Genomic DNA, 21306 nt, shown 5'->3' with positions numbered 1-21306 from the left:
AGAAATCCAATCATTGACAAACACAGTCCGAGTATTCAGCACCGATATTTCAATGCAGTTTGGCATGGAAAAATGCGCCACTGTATCCATAAAAAGGGGCAAAATCACTGCATGTGAGGGAATTGAAATTCCCAATGGCCACCTAATTAAATGCAACGAAAATGAAGCCTACAAATACTTAGGCATTCTCCAGTTGGATAACATCAAGCACGGAGAAGTAAAAACTATTGTTAGGCGATAGTACACCAACAGAGTTAGGAAAATTTTGAAATCTAAATTGAATGGTGGAAATACAATCAAGGCCATAAATACCTGGGCAATACCAGTTATAAGATACACAGCTGGTATAGTTAACTGGACACAAGCTGATTTGGACATTTTGGACCGAAAAACCAGGAAACTAATGACAATGCACTACAGTTTACATCCACGTGGTGATACTGATAGATTATACCTGCCCCGAAAATCAGGTGGCAGAGGATTATTACAAGTGAAGCAAACAGTTGAAGAAGAAAAACATGCACTGGCTGATTATTTAAAAGAAAGTCAAGAACATCTTTTAATCGAAATGCACTACAGTTTACATCCACTGTAGTGAAGCAAACAGTTGAAGAAGAAAAACATGCACTGGCTGATTATTTAAAAGAAAGTCAAGAACATCTATTAATCGAAGTAAAGAACAAAAAACTACTGAAGGCCCAACAGACGAAACAAGAATACAGAAAAGATGTGATAAAATCAAGAATGGAGAGTTGGCAGAACAAAGAACTGCATGGCCAATTTCTGAAAAAAATAAAAGATAAAGTGGACAGTGAAAAACTTGGTTATGGTTAACAACAGGTACATTAAAGAAAGAAACAGAGTCACTAATCCTGGCTGCGCAAGAACAAGCTATCCGCACAAATGCCATTAAGGCCAAAATCGAAAAATCCTCTGATGATGCCAAATGCAGACTTTGCAAAGAAGCTGATGAAACTGTTGATCACATACTCAGCTGCTGTAAAAAAATCCCGCAGACTGATTATAAATTGCGGCACAATTCAGTAGCACAAATGATCCATTGGAATTTGTGCAAAAATTATAATATTAAAACAGCAACAAACTGGTGGGAACATCAGCCTGAAAAAGTCACAGAAAATCAGATGGTCAAGATCTTGTTGGATTTTCGCATACAAACAGACAAAATATTGGCGCATAATACACCAGACATCACATTTATTGAGAAAAATAAGGTCACAATCATAGACATCACAATACCAGGTGATAGTAGGGTCGCCGAGAAGGAACATGAAAAAATCGCAAAATACCAGGACTTAAAAATTGAAATTCAACGACTATGGCACAACCCAGCAGTGGTAATTCCAGTGGTAATTGGCACACTGGGTGCTATTCCAAAAGCACTGGAATTACATTTAAAACAGTTAAAAATTGACAAAATCACCATCAGTCAAATGCAAAAAGCCGCACTGCTTGGATCTGCACGCATATTACGAAAATACGTTACAATGTCATAGGCCCCTGGGTGGGGCCTGACTAGTAACCAATGCCAAATCTGGCGAAACAACTGGCCGCTGTGATACAATTATGTCAGCCTCTGCTTTGCTGCTGCTTTGGCTGCCATGAAATGGGGAGGGAGGGCATGGTATTTGGGAGGGGTTACTAATTGTGCTGGAGGAAGATTCTGGAGTTCTGCTGCCTGTCGGACTACGCATGCGGAGGAGGTTCCCGCCAAGGCTAACGGCACCGACATTCCATCTTGGTGATGCCTTTCGAAGTTATCTCACACCTGACACTTGGGAGAATTATGATTGGACTGTAACGGGGATGCCAAGGGGTGGGGAATGGGTTATTTTATATATCAATCGTTTTCGTGCCTAAATAATCAGTCTTCGCTTTGCTACGTTTCTAATCATTTATAATTAGTAAAAGTACACTTGATTTCTACCTATGGAGTCTCGTGGTCTTCTTTCCTAATTACTCAATGAAGAGGTGCTGACAGTAAGCAAAGACTCACTCACACCCCACCAGGAGTTTTCAACCTACCCTGAGGGGTGTACTCACAAGAAGGAACGAGGAAAATGTCATTGCACGTGAGCGATGAAGAGGAGACTGAAAGGGAAACTGCAGACCCATCTTTACCTGGAAGGATGGCTGGCCTAGGAATAGAGGAGCCTGCGGTTCACCCTCGATGGACCTTAGGTGTGGGGCAAAAAGGGGATAGTGAGAGTTTGGATGCTGGAGTTACCAGGAGAAAACAAAAGAAAAAACCAGCCGACTGGGAAGAAGCCTTGACTGAGCGGAGGTCCCGGGAAAGAGAACAAATGGAAGAGTTTGAACAAAGGTACTCTATGTAAAAATTTAGGGAGGGTGAAGAGGCCGAGGGGGGATGGGAGCAAACAAACCCAGAAACAGCTTCCCCTCCCCCAGCCAGGGCTGCTGCCAGAGTAGGGGGGGCCCCCAGAAGACGCAGAATGGCAAAAGTCCCTCCCTTGCCAGTAAAATATAACGGAAATCCCAGGGACCTGGGTCTCTTTGTTATACAGATTTGGAACTATATGGAAATTTATGGGCCCGATTTAGAAACAGATGAGATGAAGGTGCGAATGGTTTTACTTTCTTTGGAAGGAAAAGCAGCCGAATGGATGGTCAGCTTACACCAATGTAACTCCCCCCTCCTGAGGAATTTTGATGCCTTTATGACTGTGTTAAAAAGGAGATTTGATGATCCGCTGATTGAGAAACGGGGGAAGGTGAAATTTATGGCCCTCAAACAGGGAGATAGACCGGTGGCTGAATATATTCAGGAGTTTCAACAGCTTTCTTCTTATATGAGAAGCTGGTCTGAAGATGCCCTCCTCGACCAGTTTGCATTGGGATTAAATGAGGACATTTACCAACAATGCATTAATAGACACCTTCCCAAGCAAGTTATAGCTTGGTATGAAAATGCAGCAGACGTTGAGCTCGACTTGATTAGACTTCAACGTGTGAAAGAGGAGAAAGCAGAGAGATCCCCCCCCCAGCTCAAAGGGCCCCATTCCGCATCAGGGGTGAAGGGAAGGGAAGCTCCGCCGGCAAGGCCAAGCCTTTCACGTGCTTCCGTTGTGGGAAGGGGGGCCACCGCGCCATGGATTGCCACATTAAACTTCCTGCAACTGCCCCGCCCCCTGCCAAGAGTGAAGGGAAGATGAAAAAGACCCCAGGGAGGAAGAAAGAGGCTGCTTTTGCTGCTGAAAACACCCCCCAGCGCTTCAGACAGGAGGCGGAAGAAGAAGCGGACGTCACCACCAGTTCCTCTGATGACTCCTCGCCTCGTTGGGTGAGTTCAAATAAAGGCCCCATGTTGATCCCAATAGAGTTAAGGGTGCCACCCGATGGGGAGACAGGCTGTTGATTCGGGCTGTTCGAGATGTATGATTAACCCAGCAATGGTTGAAAAACTGGGCTTGAAATTAAGGACTTTGTAAACCCCTATTGTTTTTTGCCAAATCGATTGCAGGGGGTGGCCCAGCCCATTTCTACACTGAACCTCTAGAGATGAAAATGGGCACCCATGTAGAATTGATCTCTTTTATTGTGGCTCCTGGAATGGACAGACCCCTTATTTTGGGACTCCCCTGGCTTCGTAAATGGAACCCTCGCATTAATTGGAGGGAGGGGTGGCTGCGCATTTGGACCAGCACAGCCCCAGGCAGGGAGGCCGACGCCCGAGAGCCTGCTGGCTCCAGCCCCGCATTGGCCGCCAGGGGCCAGGAGAGAATTGAGGGGGAAGAAAAGATTCCAAAAGAGTATTGGGACCTGAAAGGGGTTTTTAGTGAAAATTCTTCAGATAAGCTTCCACCCCACAGACCTACTGATTGCTCCATCGATATTTTGCTGGGAGTAAAGCTTCCAAAGCCCCAAATATATTCAATGTCTCCTAGGGAAATGGAGGAAATGAGGAAATTCATTGATAAAAACTTGAAAAGGGGTTTCATTGAGCCAGCATGACCCAAGGTAGCTGCACCCGTGTTGTTCAGAGAGAAGAAAGATGGCTCCTTGAGATTGTGTTAATTTCAAAAACCTAAACTGCATCTCAGCTCAGAACCTATACCCATTACCACTGATGAAGGACATGCTGGCCCAACTGGGAAAGGGCCGTAGTTTCACTAAATTGGACCTCAGGGAAGCATACTATAGGATCCGCATAAAGGAGGGGGATGAGTGGAAGACGGCTTTCAACCACCCCCTCGGTTGTTTCCAATTCCAGGTGATGCCCTTTGGCCTGCAGGGGGCGCCTGCAGTCTTCATGCAATTAATTAATGAAATTTTGCATGACCACCTTTACAAGGGCGTTATCGTATATTTAGATGATATCCTTATTTACACTCAAACTTATGACGAACATGTCACGTTGGTCCGCACTGTCCTGAAGAAGCTCCGGGCCGCTGAACTTTATGCCAAGTTGTCCAAGTGTGAATTTCACCAGGAGAAGATTGACTACCTTGGGTATCATATCTCCCCTGCTGGTATTGAGATGGACCCTGCTAAGGTAAAGGCAGTCACTGAGTGGGAGGCGCCCCATACACGTAGACAATTGCAGAAATTTTTGGGTTTTGCCAATTTCTATCGTCAGTTCATCCCTTCTTTTGCCAAAATTGCGCTGACACAATTATATAATAATAATAATAATACCTGCCTCGAAAATCCAGTGACAGAGGATTATTACAAGTGAAGCAAATAGTTGAAGAAGAAAAACATGCACTGGCTGTTTATTTAAAAGAAAGTCAAGAACATCTATTAATTGAAGTAAAGAGCAAAAATCTATTGAAGGTCCAACAGACAAAACAAGAATACAGAAAAAAATGTGATAAAATCAAGAATGGAGAGTTGGCAGAACAAAGCATTGCATGGCCAATTTCTGGAAAAAATAAAAGATAAAGTGGATAGTGAAAAAACTGTCCACACGTATATTACAAAAATATGTTATGACGTCATAGGGCCCTGAGTGGGGCCCGACTAGAAACCAATGCCAAATCATCCAAGATGAACTATGGATACAAACTTGCAAAGAAAGGACTGAAAATTTCGCACTTGGTGTACATGGATGATTTGAAGCTGTTTGGTAAAGGAAAAGCTGAACTGAATTTATTAATTGAAAGTACAAAAGAATTTAGCCAAGACATTGGTATGCAGTTTGGAATTGACAAATGTGGAACAATGGCAACCAAAGTAGACAAGGTCATAGAAGATGATTGAATAGAACTTGAGAATGAAGAAATGATAAAGGCAGTAAAACCAGGAGAAGGCTACAAGTACCTGGGGATTTTAGAGGCCTCTGACTTAATGCATAATAAAGTCAAGGAATTAACTTCAGCCAAGTACATTAGATGAATTTGCAAGATATTAAAGTCCAAATTGAGTGGAGGAAACATCATAAAAGCCATAAATACTTGGTCTATACCTGTGATTTGATACTCTGCAGGAATAATTGACTGGATCAAGATGGAGTTGGACAATTTGCACAGAAAAACAAGGAAGCTTATGACAATGAATCATGCTTTGCACCCTAATAGTGATGTTGACCGATTATATCCACCAAGAGCAGAGGGTGGTCGATGACTCCTACAAGTAAAACAGACTGTGGAAGAAGAAAAACACAGTGTCAGCATCCCTCCATTATATAATTAGGAAAGAAAGACCAAGAGATTCCATGGGTTGGAAATCAAAAGTACTTTTACTAATTACAAATGGTTAGCGAGCAGTTGCGAAGCGAAGTCTGTTTAATTAGGCGCAAAAGCAATTGATATATAGAATAGTCCATTCCCCACCCCTTGGGATCATAGCCTCAGGCCAATCATAAGTCCTTCAAGTGTCAGGTGTGAGATAACTTCAAAAGGCATCACGAAGATGGAATGTCGGGGCCGTTGGTCCAGGCAGGAAGCACCCACGCATGCGTAGTCCAACCATCCAGTAACTACTAGAACATTCCTCCAGCACATCGAATAACCCCACCCAAATACCAAACCCTCCCTCCCCGTTTCATGACAGCTGAAGCAGTAGCAAGGCAGAAGCTGACATCCGGCCGTCCCCCGGAAAAAGGCTGTCAGGCCTAGAAAAAAAAACAAATGAACAGACAAACAACAAAACAGAAAAAGAAGAAGGGAGGGGGCGAGAGAAAGTTAAGGCTTGTCAGGGTATGCAGCATAAAACTTCCGAAGTAAGTTTTACCAAACCCTCCCTCCCCGTTTCATGACAGCTGAAGCAGTAGCAAGGCAGAAGCTGACACACAGCTTGAATGATTACCTCCAGGAGAGTGAAGAACCAATGATTAAGGAAGTAAATAAAGGAGGCCTTTTAAAGACAACTAAGTCAAAAGCTAATATAAGAAAGAAATAATTGAGAAGCATGCTGAAAATTGGAAAAATAAAGCTATGCATAGCCAATACTTGAAAAGTATTGAAGGCAAGGCTGACCAAAAGCTAACTTGGAACTGGTTAAGATCAGGAGCACTGAAAAAAGAAACAGAAGGCTTTATTTTGGCAGCTCAAGAACAAGCCTTAGCCACAAACTGCATGAAGGCAAGAATTCAACATGTTACCACGAACAGCAAATGTCGCCTCTGTAATGAGAAAGATGAGACAGTCGACCACTTGATCAGTGGGTACAGCAAAATTTCACAAACTGACTACCTACAATGCCATGACCGCATCACTAAGATCATTTACTGGAAATTGTGCCAAAAGTTTGGATTTGAGTACAGCAAAAAACACTGGGAACATCAGGTTCAGAAGGTTTTAGAGAATGAGAAAGTCAAGATCTTGTGGGACTTCAGAATTCAGACTGACAGGCACTTGGCCCACAACACACCTGAAATAACAATAATTGAAAAGAAAAAAGTATGGTTCATTGACATTGCAATATCTGGAGATGCACGGATTGAAAATAAACAGCAAGAAAAAATCACAAAGTACCGGGACTTGCAAATTGAAGTTGAGCGACTGTGGGAAAAGAAATTGTGTGTTGTCCCGATTGTAATTGGAACCCTTGGAGCAATACCTAAAGGGCTACCTTGCTATTTGGAAATTTTAAATTTATCAGACTTGAACATTCTGATTCTACAAAAAAAACACCCTACTTGGAACAGTTTATATCCTCCAATGTTACCTTAACAGTTCCTAGGTCCTTGGTTAGGACTTGAGCTGTTGAGCTACCAACCAGCCCCAAAGGCTGTGAATCACATAATGATGATGATGATGTAACATACCAGTTCTAAGCTTGTTTTTAGCAAGTGCATAGAATTGTTCTACATCTTCCATAATTTTGCTTCCTAGATTGTAATTATAAAATATTCAGCCAAGGTATTTGGGTTGTTCTCTAAATGCTTCTGTATTAATAAGATTTGACAGGAGTGATAATAATGCTGTGATAAAATTATGCACCTGTAGAAGCATTTGATTGCTCTCTCTCCCTCCCTCCCCCTTCCCTCTCCATCCCTCTCCCTTCCTCTCCCTCTCCCCCCCTCTTCCTCTCCCTGTCCCTGTCCCTCCCTCTCCGTCCTTCCATCTCTCTCTCTCTCTCTCTCTCTCTCACTCTCACTCTCACTCTCACTCTCACCCTGTGTGTGTGTGTGTGTGTGTGTTTTTCTGTCTCTCTCTGTCTGTCTCTCTGTCTCTGTCTCTCTCTCTCCCTCTCCCCCCACTCCCTTCCTCAAACCAGTTGAGAAATGGAAATGGAAGTCTGATTGTTGGTCATCCCCAGCCAGGCACAGGTCCTATTAATCCATCAACTTCAGGGATAGCATTTTTAATATTATCCTTCTTAGAGCTAGCATACATTCTTCAGTCTGTAAAAGGATTTTAATTTAGCTGCATATAATGGCAGCTGCTACTTCTGCCTCAGGCAACAATTGTTTGCCCTGAAAAAGTCTTGTATGTTAAAGATGCAATTTGGTCCCCAATTATCTTCAGACTAACAATAATCCTTATACTTACCTATTTATCTGAATACTACCCCATTCCACAGAGCAATTTAAGCAATGGAGAACTATTGAACAAAACCATGAACTTCCATCATGCAAGTATGGAATATGTAATTAAGAGGTGATGATGAATTGCTTTTTAATTATGTAGCCAGATGAGGCATATTATTTGCCAATGAAAAAAATTGCAAGTATACATAGTGCATTGTAACAAAAAAGATTAAATTCTAAACTACATCCTTTTCTGTAGTATTTCTAATAGTTTGTATCTCTTTCAGGCATATAAATAAATATTTTCCTTTTCTAATTAAGTAACTATAGCTATGGACAAATAATTTTTCAGATTGCAATATGATTGGAAATCACATTTTTATATGGAGAGGTGAATCTTTCTGTATAAAAGTAAGATTAGCAGCCTATTGTAATCTCAAAATGAATGAATTGTCAACATAATTATCTTATAGTAATGGCTAAATGGATTTCATTTGCTACCACTATTTATGCATTGTGCAGCATTTGAAAATTATGTAACTTGGGAAATGAAAATCCAAACTCTTTTCATTTCGAAATAATAAATTATTCCTCAGAGCAGATTGTGTTAGTATATCTAACAAGAGCAAAGTGAACTCTAAAAGAAATGGACATGAATTAATATGTTAGGATTAAAAACATGAGAACATAATATTTAGTAGAAGGGGGGAAAAGTACATTCTTATCGTGAAACCTTTATCAAATCTGCCACATTTATTAACTTTAATAATTCAAAAGTGCAGTAGTAGTAGTAGGGATCATTACTGGATTATTATGAAAACTCTCTAAATGAATAATCTTATAACAATATGCAAACATTTAAACCATTTTTTGCATACATATAAGTATGAGTATGAGTACATGACAGCCTATGTTTGTAGGAGAGGGACTGGCAGAGCCAAGGAAGGAGTCAAGCAATGTATCAGTTGAGAGTCTCTATGTAGTCACAAGATGACAAAATCCCTGTCATTGACCCTTATCTAGTTAGACTCAGATGCAAACCATTAGTTTGATGTAATTCATAAGGCATAGGCTTTAGCAATAAATCAGTAATTTTGAACCTTTATATGTAGACTTAACTATTTGCATTTGTGTGTGTGTGTGTGTGTGTGTGTGTTTCTTCTCCAAAGCTCTGAAGTGTGTTTCTTATAAATATGTTTGATTAAAAGGTAGATCAATTAGTCATTCTATTCTATCCATTTTGCTATTCCTTAGCATGATATTTCTTGTTACTTAGTGATGCTTCAGAATTCATCCAAGTCTTCATGGAGCTGTAAATGAGGTTCTGGATTTCTTGAAGGGAGTCCTTCAAGGTTTAAGGGGCCCTCGATACCCAAATTCAATTTGTGTGTCAGAGTAATGTGATTTGCTTATATGGCAATAAATCACTGGGAAATAATATATTTAATCTAGTAGTTAGTTTAAGATAATATGTATTTGTAAAAGCAATATAAATAATGCATCTTTCAAATGTCCTACTGTCCTTGTTTGTCTTTGTCATTGGCTCCATCCCTAATACAATGTTTACTAAGAGCTCTGTGGTGGAACAGTATTTCCATAGCAACAAATGAACAATACTAGAGAGATTAATCATTTCTGCATTATCTGCATAGAGTTTGCCGTAAAGCAACATTTTGAAGCTTGATAATTGCAAAGCTAGAGCGATTTTACATTATGCAATGATTAGCATAAACACTTTAAAAGACAAAGAATTTCTATTGAAATAGGAGAGCAAAATAGATAATGTTTCATCAAAAACAAATACTGTAACATGGTTACGTGAAGACTAAATCTCTAAACTTCAGGCCCATTTGCTTTGATCCATTTCCAATATATTAATCTAAATATCAGCTTTGACTAGGAAGACCTTTGAGAAGTTGTAGACTGATTTAATTGAGGACATTCAGGATATTCATCTTTTGTTCAAGTGTTACAATGTGTGACCTGATTTATATCTTCAGTGAGCTTCAAATGATAAAGGTGTATCACTTCTGCCTTCACTCTTCCTGGTATTTCTGCTTTCTAAACAGGGAATCTGTTTAGTTTGCCTACTATTCATAACAAGCAGGCAAGTGATTAATTAAATTTAATTTAATTAAAGTGACAAAGTACTACAAAAGATACTAAATCCAACTCTGGTAAACATTTCATCCTTAGATGGTGAAATGAACAGTTTTAGACCTTACCACACCTTACCCATTTCCTTGGGTGTAAATTAATTGATTTCAAAAAGCTGAGAAGTCTTGCTGGTTCATCAAAGTGGTAACTTTTTTTTTTACTTCCTGGGGAACAAAGAAATCCATTTTTAAATCTTATTTTCAGATGGCTTTGTGTGTATACACTATTTTCTTGTATACACCAGTTAAAGAAATAGGAAGTGGGGATCATTTTTGTTTCACAAACTGTGCTTTACTCATATATATGTAATAGATTTTATTATAGACAAGCACAATTGTTGAGTACCAGTAATTTTACAGACATATAGTCACAATTGGTAGGAGATCAGTAGTAACATTTTTTTAAAGATAGTGAATAGAATGTTTGAATAACTTGACATGTTCTACATTCCTTTGCAAAGAAAACATTGTTAAATCCAATCTTCTGTTAATTTCCATTTTAGGAAGTGCTGCTATTTACTACCCTTGGAAGAAGATGGATAATTTCTTCCAATGCATTCAGCTCTCATAAAAGACTATGAGAATTTGTGGTGTAAAACCCTCTCAGTAAGAGTAGCCAGTATTTTCCCATAGATCCATCTTCTACGAAACAGAAAATAGCTCAGAAAAGTTCCCCTGTCTTTGTTGATTTCAATGTGGAACAATGAATGTGTCCAGACTATTTATACCAAATAAAAGCTTTTATGAGAACTTTATGGAGTAATGATTAAAGCATCAGACTAGAAATCATAAGATTTGAGTTCTAGTCCTTAGGAACAAAAACCTTGCAAACAAACCTGTTCGTACAAAAATTAGCAAGGATTAGTCCAAACAGTCATCAGGAATAAAAACTGACTTGAAGGCATACAAATGCAAATGCAAATGCAAAAAAAGCCTTTATAAGTTAATATGTATCAGACCTGCTGCCACTTAAATCTCTAATTAGAAATGATCCTCAGCTCCATTTGTTGGAAAAGGTATAATTCTATTAGAAGCCAAGTACATTGCAGTAGTGCATAGCCAGACCTGAGAATCATGCCCAAATGCCTAAGTTCAACTTTTCCTTCCCTTAATTACCTCCCCCCCCCCATGACCAATCAGGTTCAAGCAAGATGTTTTCAGAAAAGCCACTTCAAGCATAGGTTGGTATGCAGCTGCGGGTTTCTCCCAGCTGGGTGACCTTGAAGCAGCATCTTACAGCAGTTTCACTTTCCACCAAGCATCTCTCTCCTATCCACCTTTCCCAGAGTTTATGGCAGTTTATAAAGTCTGTCACCCCATAGTGGAGAAAAAGTGTGAGGTGGCAGCTGTCATGTTTTGTGATCTGCTTTCCCTCTTTGTCATATGTAATATTTTTATATTTAGTCTTAGTCTTTAGTTAGAAGTTAGAATTTGAACATTCTTTTCTTAAAGAAGCAATGAATTTTGAAGGAAAATAGATGTCATTGTCCATTTAGAGAAAATAATTCAGTCTGATTCTAAAATTGTTACTTATATTGATAGTTTTTAGTTTTACAGACACACACACAAACATAAAATGTAAGGTTTCTACCTTTGTCTTGATTTGGGATCTGCAGCTTTTTCTGTTAATTAGAATAATAAATAATAGCTTTTAAATGTACAGTGTATTCCATTTCCAAGGCTGTTCACTTTCTTTGTTTTGAAGTCATTATATTTATTATTATTAGCCCAGTGTGTTTTTACTGTTGAGAAAAGAAGGCCTAGAATGAACCATCAGCAAATTTATATACAGTTGCAATCTGACTACATTCTGACTACAATTCTGATATTTTGGAAAAATATTATAAGTACACTGTCATGGCTCCTTCACTTAATAACCAAGAAAGAAACCACTCAACTCCATTTTGCAGAATTAAGAGTACTTTTACTGATTATAAGTAATGAGAAGCTAAGCAAAGCTGGATCTGAGCAAAAAGGCGTAAAGCAGTTAGATATCAATACATCATTTTCCTCCCCTTGGTACCCCAGTCCATAGTCCAATCATATATCTCCACAGCTGTCAGGTGGGAGACATCTTCAAAAATTATCATCAGGTTGGTATGCCGGAGAGTTGGCCTTGGCGGGAAACTCCCTTCCTTCCACATGCGCAAACGAATGGTGAGAACAATTCCCAATTAACAGTCCTCCTTTACAGATTATTTCCCTCACCCAAATACCATGCCCTCCCTCCCCATTTCAATGGCAGCCGAAAAGCAAGCAGCAAAACAGAGGCTGACATCCGGCCCTCCTCCAGAAAAAAGGACGATCACCCCTGCAGAAACGAAAGAACACAGACAAACAGACGAACAACATAACATAGAAGAAAATAAGGGACAGGGAAAGAAAAGAGAAATCAATCGAGGTCAAGGCTTGTCTGGGTAGGCAGAGTAGAATTTACGGAGAAGTCGAGGAGCCCGCACATGGGACCTATCGACCCATTCAGCATGAGATGGAGGGAAATGCTTCCATGCCACAAGATATTGTACATGGTTTCTAAGTTTTCTATACTCCAAAATTTCTTTAATCTCAAAATGCTGTTCATCCTCAATCAGGAGCATGGCAGGTGGAGCCGCCAAAGGACCCTGTAACGGAGAAGTGCGTTCCGGCTTCAGGAGATTGACATGAAATACAGGGTAGACACAGTTGAGATATTTAGGCAGTTCCAGACATACGGACACAGGGTTGATGACCTTGATAATTGGGAACAGGCCAACATATTTCGGCCCCAATTTCTTAGACATTTGAGAGGTCTGGAGAAATTTGGTGGATAAATATACATGATCACCGACTTTATATTCCCTCGCCTTCGCCCTCTTTTTATCCACTTGTTTCTTATGTGCTTGATGTGCTGCATCCAGCGCCCGGTAAGCTAAAGGCCACATCTCTCGGAGCTGGTCACTCCTCTCGGAAAGGGACAGCACTTGCGGTTTCTCCCGAGGTATTTTGGGGATAGGCACAAAATCATGTCCGTACACCACTCTGAAGGGCGTAAATCCCGTGCTGCTGTGTACCAAGTTGTTATACGCCACCTCAGCATGAGGTAACAATTCCACGCAATTATCCTGTTGGTAATTGATGAAACACCAGAGATACTGTTCCAGTACAGAATTAGTCCTCTCACAGGCCCCATTGGTTTGAGGGTGGTGGGTGGAGCTTAAGACCTGGGCGAAGCCTATTAACTTTAAAAACTCTTTCCAAAACAAGGAGGTAAATTGGACCCCTCTATCCAAGACAATGCGATCTGGTACCCCATGTAGACAATAGATATGTGTAATGAACAACTTAGCTAGGGATTTAGCGGACGGGATTTTGGAGGAAGGAACAAAATGAACCTGTTTGGAGAACAAGTTGGTAACAATCCAAATTACTGTATTCCCTTGACTTTCTGGTAATTCAACAATGAAATCCATAGAGATCTCCTTCCACGGTGCCTCAGGATGGGCCACTGCTTGGAGCAATCCTTGAGGTTTTCCCGGTGGTCGTTTTGCCACAGCACAAGTGGGGCAGCTAGCTATATAAGATTCAATGTCTTTTTTCAATGAGGGCCAGCAAAATTGTCTTTTGATGAGATGTAGGGTTTTCACAAACCCAAAATGTCCAGCCATGCGAGAGTCGTGAGCATGTTGAAGGACCATGGCTCTAATAGTTGTGGGAACATACAATTTAGCTCCAATCCAAGCCAGGCCATCCTTCACGGTGCACTCATCTGTATGTTGGCAAAACCACTCATCAACCTCAAGGGCTTCCTTGAGTTTTGCAATGAGGTCTTGAGCGACTTCCAAATTGGAAGTGGTCTGGTTTCTGGTGACAACCGGAGCGGCGAGGCTTCTCGTTGGCATGACAGGTTGGACAACACTAAGCTTTGAACTGTTATACTGAGGAAGTCTGGACAAAGCATCAGCCATAAAATTTTTCCCTCCCGGAATATATTTCAATGTGAAATTGAATCTACTGAAGTGTTGTGCCCATCTCATTTGTTTGGGGGATAGTTTCCGGTTTTTTTTTAATGCCTCTAAGTTTTGTGATCAGTCCATACCTCAAAAGGGTGTTTTGCCCCCTCCAAAAAATGACGCCAGGTCATTAAGGCCCATCTGACAGCAAAAGCCTCCTTTTTCCCAAATAGCCCATCATCTCTCAGTCTCTGTTAGCTTTCAAGAGGTATAAGCGCAGGGTTGCAAGTTCCCATGTGCATTCATTTGAAGTAGCACCTGCAACATCACTAGCATCTGCCTGGACCACAAAAGGTGAATCCATGTCCGGGTGTTTCAGAACTGGTTCAGCTGCAAAAAGCTGTTTTAATTTCTCAAACGCAGCTTGGCATTCCATAGTCCAGTTCAAGGGTTTACCCGGCCTGGGTTTTGCCTCCCCCTTTGACTTTAGGAGGTTTGTAATTGGCAGGGCAATCTTGGCAAAAGAAGGAATAAATTGACGATAGAAGTAAGCAAAACCTAAGAAACTTTGCAATTGTTTGCGTGTTCAGGGGGCCGCCCATTTGGTGACTGCTTGGACCTTTGCTGGGTCCATTTCTATTCCTTCGTGGGAGATGCGATACCCCAGGTAATCCACCTTCTCCTGATGGAATTCGCATTTAGACAATTTAGCATACAGTTCTGCTGCACGAAGCTTTTTGAGTACTGTGCGAACAAACTTCATGTGTTCTTCATGTGTTTCAATGTAAATAAGGATATTCTCCAGATAGACCATCACGCCTTTGTAAAGGTGGTCATGTAAAACCTCATTAATTAATTGCATGAAAACAGCTGGCGCCCCCTGTAGTCCAAATGGCATAACTCAAAATTGAAAACAACCAAGAGGGCAATTAAACGCAGTTTTCCACTCACCCCCTCCTTAATTCTGACTTGGTAGTAGGCCTCGTAGATGTAATTTTGTGAAAATCCTTCCTTTACCCAGCTGGGCCAGCATGTCTTTCATTAATGGCAAAGGGTAGAGATTTTGGACACATACCCCGTTCAGGTTTTTTAAATTAACACACAAACGTAAGGAACCATCTTTCTTTTCTCTGAACAAGACTGGAGCAGCCACTCGGGGTCTAGCTGGTTCAATGAAACCCCTTTCCAAATTTTTGTCAATGAATTTTCTCAATTCATCCATTTCTCTAGGGGTCATTGAGTAAATCTGAGGCTTAGGGAGTTTTACTCCAGGGAGAATGTCAATGCTGCAATCGGTGGGTCTGTGTGAGGGTAACTTATCTGAAGATTTTTCACTGAAAACATCTTTCAGGTCCCAGTATTCCTTTGGGATTTTTTGCTCTCCTTCAATTTTTTCCTGTCCTCTGGCTGCTAGGTTGGGGTTTGACTTATTCAGTTCTGGAAACCCTTCCTCCCTTTCAGGGGGCGTAGAAGACCGGATGCGTAACCAACCCTTCCTCCAATTTATGTGTAGGTCCCACTTACGCAGCCAGGGCAATCCCAATATAAGGGGTTGGTCCATTCCTGGAGCTACAATAAAACTTATTGTCTCTTGGTGGGTTCCCATCCACATCTCAATAGGCTCAGTAACAAAATGAGCAGGGCTCCCTCCTGCAATAGAGACATCCAATTGGCAAAATGCGATTGGGATTTTCAAAGTTTTTAGTTTCAATTCCAATTTCTCTACTATTTCCGGGCTCATAATGCATTGTGTACAACCGGAATCTAAAAGAGCTAGAATTTTCTCTCGGGCGCCAGAAGAGGGCACTCCAAGCTCAACTGGAATAGTCATGGGTCCTGAACGGGAACTTACCCAGCATTCATCATCAGAGTCTCTTCCTTCCGAAGAGCTGGGGGTTTCCTCCCTTTCTTCCACAGGGTTGAAATGCTGAGAAGGTTCTTCCCCTTGCAAGGCAGGTACTTTCCTCTTGCTGGGAGGTTTTTCCAGCCTCTTCTCTCTCTGAGGGGGTGGGGGCTTTTGGTTCATCTTGACTCGGCAATTAACGGCACGATGCCCCTCCTTCCCACAGCGGAAACACATGAAGGGTTTTGGCTTGCTAGGAAATCCACCTTTCCCTCCTTTCGGGACTCCTGGTGGGGAGGTTGGCAGGGGATTTTTCGCCCTCACATTCCCCTTGGTATTTCAGCCTGGCCAGGTCAATTTCTACATCAGCGGCCGCTTCATACCAGGGCTGCAATCTACGGGAAGGCCTCCTGTTCACACAATGCTGGTAAATCTCTTTGTTTAACCAATCAGCGAAATGGTCTAACAATGCTTCTTCAGACCATCCCCTCATAAAAGCTGACAGCTCCCGAAATTCTTGTACATACTCAGCTACTGGCCGTTTCCCTTGGGTAAGAGTTGTAAACTTAATTCTGGCTCTTCGCTCTGTGAGGGGATCATCAAGGCATTTCCTCAAAGTGGCCATAAACCCATTAAAGTCTCTCAAAAGCAGAGAATCAGCGTTGTGCAACCCCACCATCCAATCTGCCGCTTTTTTCCCAAAGCCATCATAATAACTCTTACCTTGGCTTCATCAGAAATCAGTTCATCGCCATACATTTGCATGTAGTTCCATGCTTGAACAAGGAAGAGACCTAGCTCTTTTGGTTCTCCTTCGTATTTTACACTTAAAGGAGGAACCTTAGCCATCCGGTGTCTGGGGGGGGGCTCTTGGAATGTTTCTAGCCCCAGTGATCGGGGTCGGCACTGGGTCATCTTGCTCAACTCCCCCATCGGCCCCTCCAGCTTCTTTCAGGTCAGGCAAGATATATCTTTTCTATGTCTCTTTCTCAATTTCTCTCTTCATTTCACTCTCATAAGCCCGGCGTCTCTCCCACGCCCCTTCAAAAAGTTTCATAGCTTGGTACATCATAAGATTTTCCTCCTCAGGATCCCGCCAGTCAGCCACTGGTTTTCTCTCCTCATAGTAATCCCAGTCAAAGGTTCTTCAGGATCCTCTTTCCGTCCCACTCCCCAAGTCCACCTGGGTCAAACAGATCGTTCTTCCAACTGCAGGCCAGCCATCCGCTCCATCTCCGAAGGGCATGCAGCTGCTCTCACATCTTCTTCTTGATCACTGCCTTGGTGGGACATCCTTCAGGTTTTGGGTGCACCCCCCTCGGAAGGTGTCAGCTCCAGCATGGGTGCGAGGTGAGATCCAGCTTAATGTCACGGCTCCTTCACTTAATAACCAAGAAAGAAACCACTCAACTCCATTTTGCAGAATTAAGAGTAGTTTTACTGATTATAAGTAATGAGAAGCTAAGCAAAGCTGGATCTGAGCAAAAAGGCGCGAAAGCAGTTAGATATCAATACATGATTTATTCCCGTCCCCTTGGTACCCCAGTCCATAGTCCAATCATATATCTCCACAGCTGTCAGGTGGGAGACATCTTCAAAAATCATCATCAGGTTGGTATGCCAGACAGTTGGCCTTGGCGGGAAACTCCCCTCCTTCCACATGTGCAAACGAATGGTGAGAACAATTCCCAATTAACAGTCCTCCTGTACAGATTATTTCCCTCACCCAAATACCATGCCCTCCCTCTCCATTTCAATGGCAGTCGAAAAGCAAGCAGCAAAACCGAGGCTGACATACACCTTTAATGTATTGATATTGCCATTGAACAGTACGAAGGAATTTCTTGAAGTCCACAGTTAATTTCTTGGGACGTTATATATTTATGAATTGTACAATGTAGGTATTGATTCCATATTCATGTTTATCAAAAAATTCTCTAAATCCTTTGAAGTTGTTGTTTTGTTAATGCGTCATAAGATATTTTTCTGTACACCTTTGCTTGTACTGTTTATTTTGTGTCCCATGTTCCAATTATTTTTGGCAAGGATAGGGTTGAACTCAGATAATGTCTAGATCTGTTTTAACCTTCAAATAATAATAAACAAAACATGTTTGTCTCACAACTTTAAAATTCCATAATGATGGAAAGGATTACTATGTTTAGCAGCATAAAAATATTAAATCTGTAATATAGGTTCATACCAACTAAAAATAGGCTGTTCACAAACAAGCTTTTTGCATATTATCTGTGAAATAACTTTGCTAAATAACATCTAAACAGTGTAAGAAAAGTTTTCTTCACTTTCAATATCTAATGAACTTTCCTATTCCATTCTGCTTGTAATATGTAATATGTAAACACATTTCAGTTTAAGACTTTATCTGTCAGTGTGGAAGGAAACCAGAAAAAAAGAATTTCCAAGTCAAATAGTATTTTTCTTTTTGGAGTTTTATAATTCTTACTGATGGAAATAGAATAATTTATGAGGGAATATTTTGAATGGCTTACCAGATGTAGGCCTACAAACCTATTAATTAAATTTTACATATTTCATCTAAAAGCCAAAACCACAAATCACTCAGAAAAGAAAGAATAACAGGAAAGTGTTGAAAAGGATCCTCAAAAATATTCACAAATGATTATTCAAATTAATGACAGAGGACAAGTTTCACATCACATCAGCAAGATGCACTTTAATAAAGTTGCAAATTTCACTTGCCTAGTTACTAGTAAGTCAGCTTTTTTTAATGCAGCAATTTTCATAAAGTGAAGTTCACTTATTCACATTTCTTTAAAAGTTAGTGCTGTTAAGTTTCTGAATAAGTGTGAGTAAATTATAGCCTTAATTACTTTTCCAACTGGAGAAAGAGGCAAATGTTCTGCCTAATATGGATAATAAATGTAAATTTCATAAGGCAAAAATCATAGCCATTTTAGTGGCACTTAGAATCATAAAATTATAGACTTAGCCAGGACTATTTAGGCCATCAAGTTGAATCCCTGCTCATGGCAGGAATCTAAATTAATCATCTCCAAATGATTGCTTGTCTAGCCTCCACTTGAATACATCCAGCAAATGGGACCATGCCACTTCTCTATTATTTGTTGTGCAGATAAAAACAGGTCTGCAAAAAAAGAAAATGGGCACATAGATTAAACAAAAAAAGGAGACATATTCTTAATAATCTTTATATTGTGGCTTCAGTATCTTCATAAATATGGAAAGACACAGGATGCAAGGTTGTTTGTTTATTAACATGCAACTAGATCTGTAACAAAATGAATAGCTATTTTAACATTATTCACATTCAGTAATGTGGGTGAGCCTGACTTGGCTCTGAATCCATAGAAAATTCAATGTCTACAACTCAAAAATTGAGAGATATCATCATGGGAATTCTATTTCATTTGGGGCATCCCAAGGAGTTCTTGCAACAATTTGTACTGCTTGTGCTAGTCTAGACAAGTATCACATTTTATTCTATCTGCTAGTATCTCACATGCATTTTAAGGGTTTTAAGATCCCATTCACAGAAATAGAAATGCTGATAGATCCTTTGGAAAGGATCATAGATTATTCACTTGAGTAAATCTTCTGAAAACAAACACATTTCATTCAAAGTTGCTCAAATTTTGAGCAGCCTTACATGAATAAATAACTCTAAAAGGTTTCTAGTTTCTCTAAAAGGATAATAAAGGTAGCATCACTTTCATTCAATGCTGGAATAATCAAAGGTTTGCAAATGAAAAATGGACTGTGGAAAACATCATCACATTACATCATCACAAGACATCATCCCATACTTCAAGTGCTACAGGCAGAATATACTTTACAACATTTGAACAGTGACCTAAACAATTCTTGTTAATAAGTGCAATTATTGAGTTAAACCACCTGTCCTACTTATCTTTATGAAAGAATGTAAAGGGCCCAAAATAGTGTCATTTAGTTGATAATTCAAAGCTGTAGCTATAGAAACAACACCTATTCCTGTTTTGCTTGAGATTGTTTTAGTGAATCTTGGAAGGGGATTAGTTTTAGTGCTTTCAAATGATGAAATATACATTATGGCATTGTAATGCAAACAGTGCTTCTTTTGGATGCCTGATGTGATACTGCATACATACACATAAGGCTGGGATAGTGGTCACTTGGATTTACAGTGTCATAACAAATGTTGTCATTTACTGTAAAATAATCTCTGTATTTAATGAACACTTCAGCAATTAGCATACTAGTAAGAGCAAGTTAAAGCAATACTACAGTAGCTGTTTAAAAATTGAACTTTTATAAGCTTTTATAAAACTTGAGTAGGACATTAAAAGGAGTGCCACAAAGTTTACTGTTAGGTCTTACATACTCTAACTTTTGTATTGATCATTTGGATAAAGATGTGGAGGGAGTGCTTATCAAATCCATTAATGACACCAATTTGAGTGGCTTAGCTAACAGCCTAAAAGACCTAAATTAAACTCAAAACAATATTGATTGGTTAGAGACATGGTTTGACAATAACAGCAGAAAATTTAATAGAGATAAAGGCAAAGTTACACATTTAGCAAGTGAACTGAAAAGATCCTTTTTAAAAAAAAGAATTGCTGTATAATGTTCTCTGATATGAGCTCATTGTTCGCAAATGTTTCTGTCACAATAATGTGTTTCTTTACTTATGTTCTATCTAATAGAAATGTAGACCTTTTGAATTATCCATGTTGCATGAGTGATCCATATTGTGATTAATTCAATAAAGTTCTAGGTTGCTCAAATAGGTTATTTCTAAATAAAAAAATATGGAATTCTCTCCCCTTTACAATAAATTGAGTTATGGAAAAGTGTGATCAGAGATGCCGTATTTCTATAAAAAATTTTGTGGGGGGAGGTGGAGTGCTGGCTTTGTTTCAATAAGTGGAATGATTTGTTGTGTGGTTGTATCATGATTGGTAGATTGGTGCTGGCTGTGTGTCTATTGTTGTTTGTGTTGTAATGGCATGGGTGGTGGGTGGGGCTCATTTGTTGACTAGGGCTGGTTTCCAGATGTCTGGTAGACGGGAGGTATCGTCACATTTATTCATGTTGTAGGGGTGTTTCTCTATTTCGATAGCTTCCATAATTATTCTCTTGTTGAAGTGTTCTGTTTTGGAGATTAACCTGGTTCCTTCAAAATTAATTTCATGTCCTGTAGCTTTAAGGTGCTGGAAAAGGGATCAAGTTTTTTCTTTTTTTCTTACTGCATTCTTGTATTCTGCGATGCATGCATTTATTCTCCTGTTTGTTTGTCCTATGTATGTTGCCGGGCAGATTTTGCATGGTATTTCGTAGACGCCTTGGTTTTCTAGCTGGATTTTGTCTTTGGGGTTTCTTAAGATGTTGGCTATTTTTTGGTCAGTGTTGAAGGCTGTCTTGTTATTGTGTTTGTGGAGAATT

The sequence above is a fragment of the Thamnophis elegans genome, chromosome 8 (assembly GCF_009769535.1).
Source record: "Thamnophis elegans isolate rThaEle1 chromosome 8, rThaEle1.pri, whole genome shotgun sequence".
Classification (NCBI taxonomy): domain Eukaryota; kingdom Metazoa; phylum Chordata; class Lepidosauria; order Squamata; family Colubridae; genus Thamnophis; species Thamnophis elegans.
Note: the sequence above shows the minus strand (reverse complement) of the source record.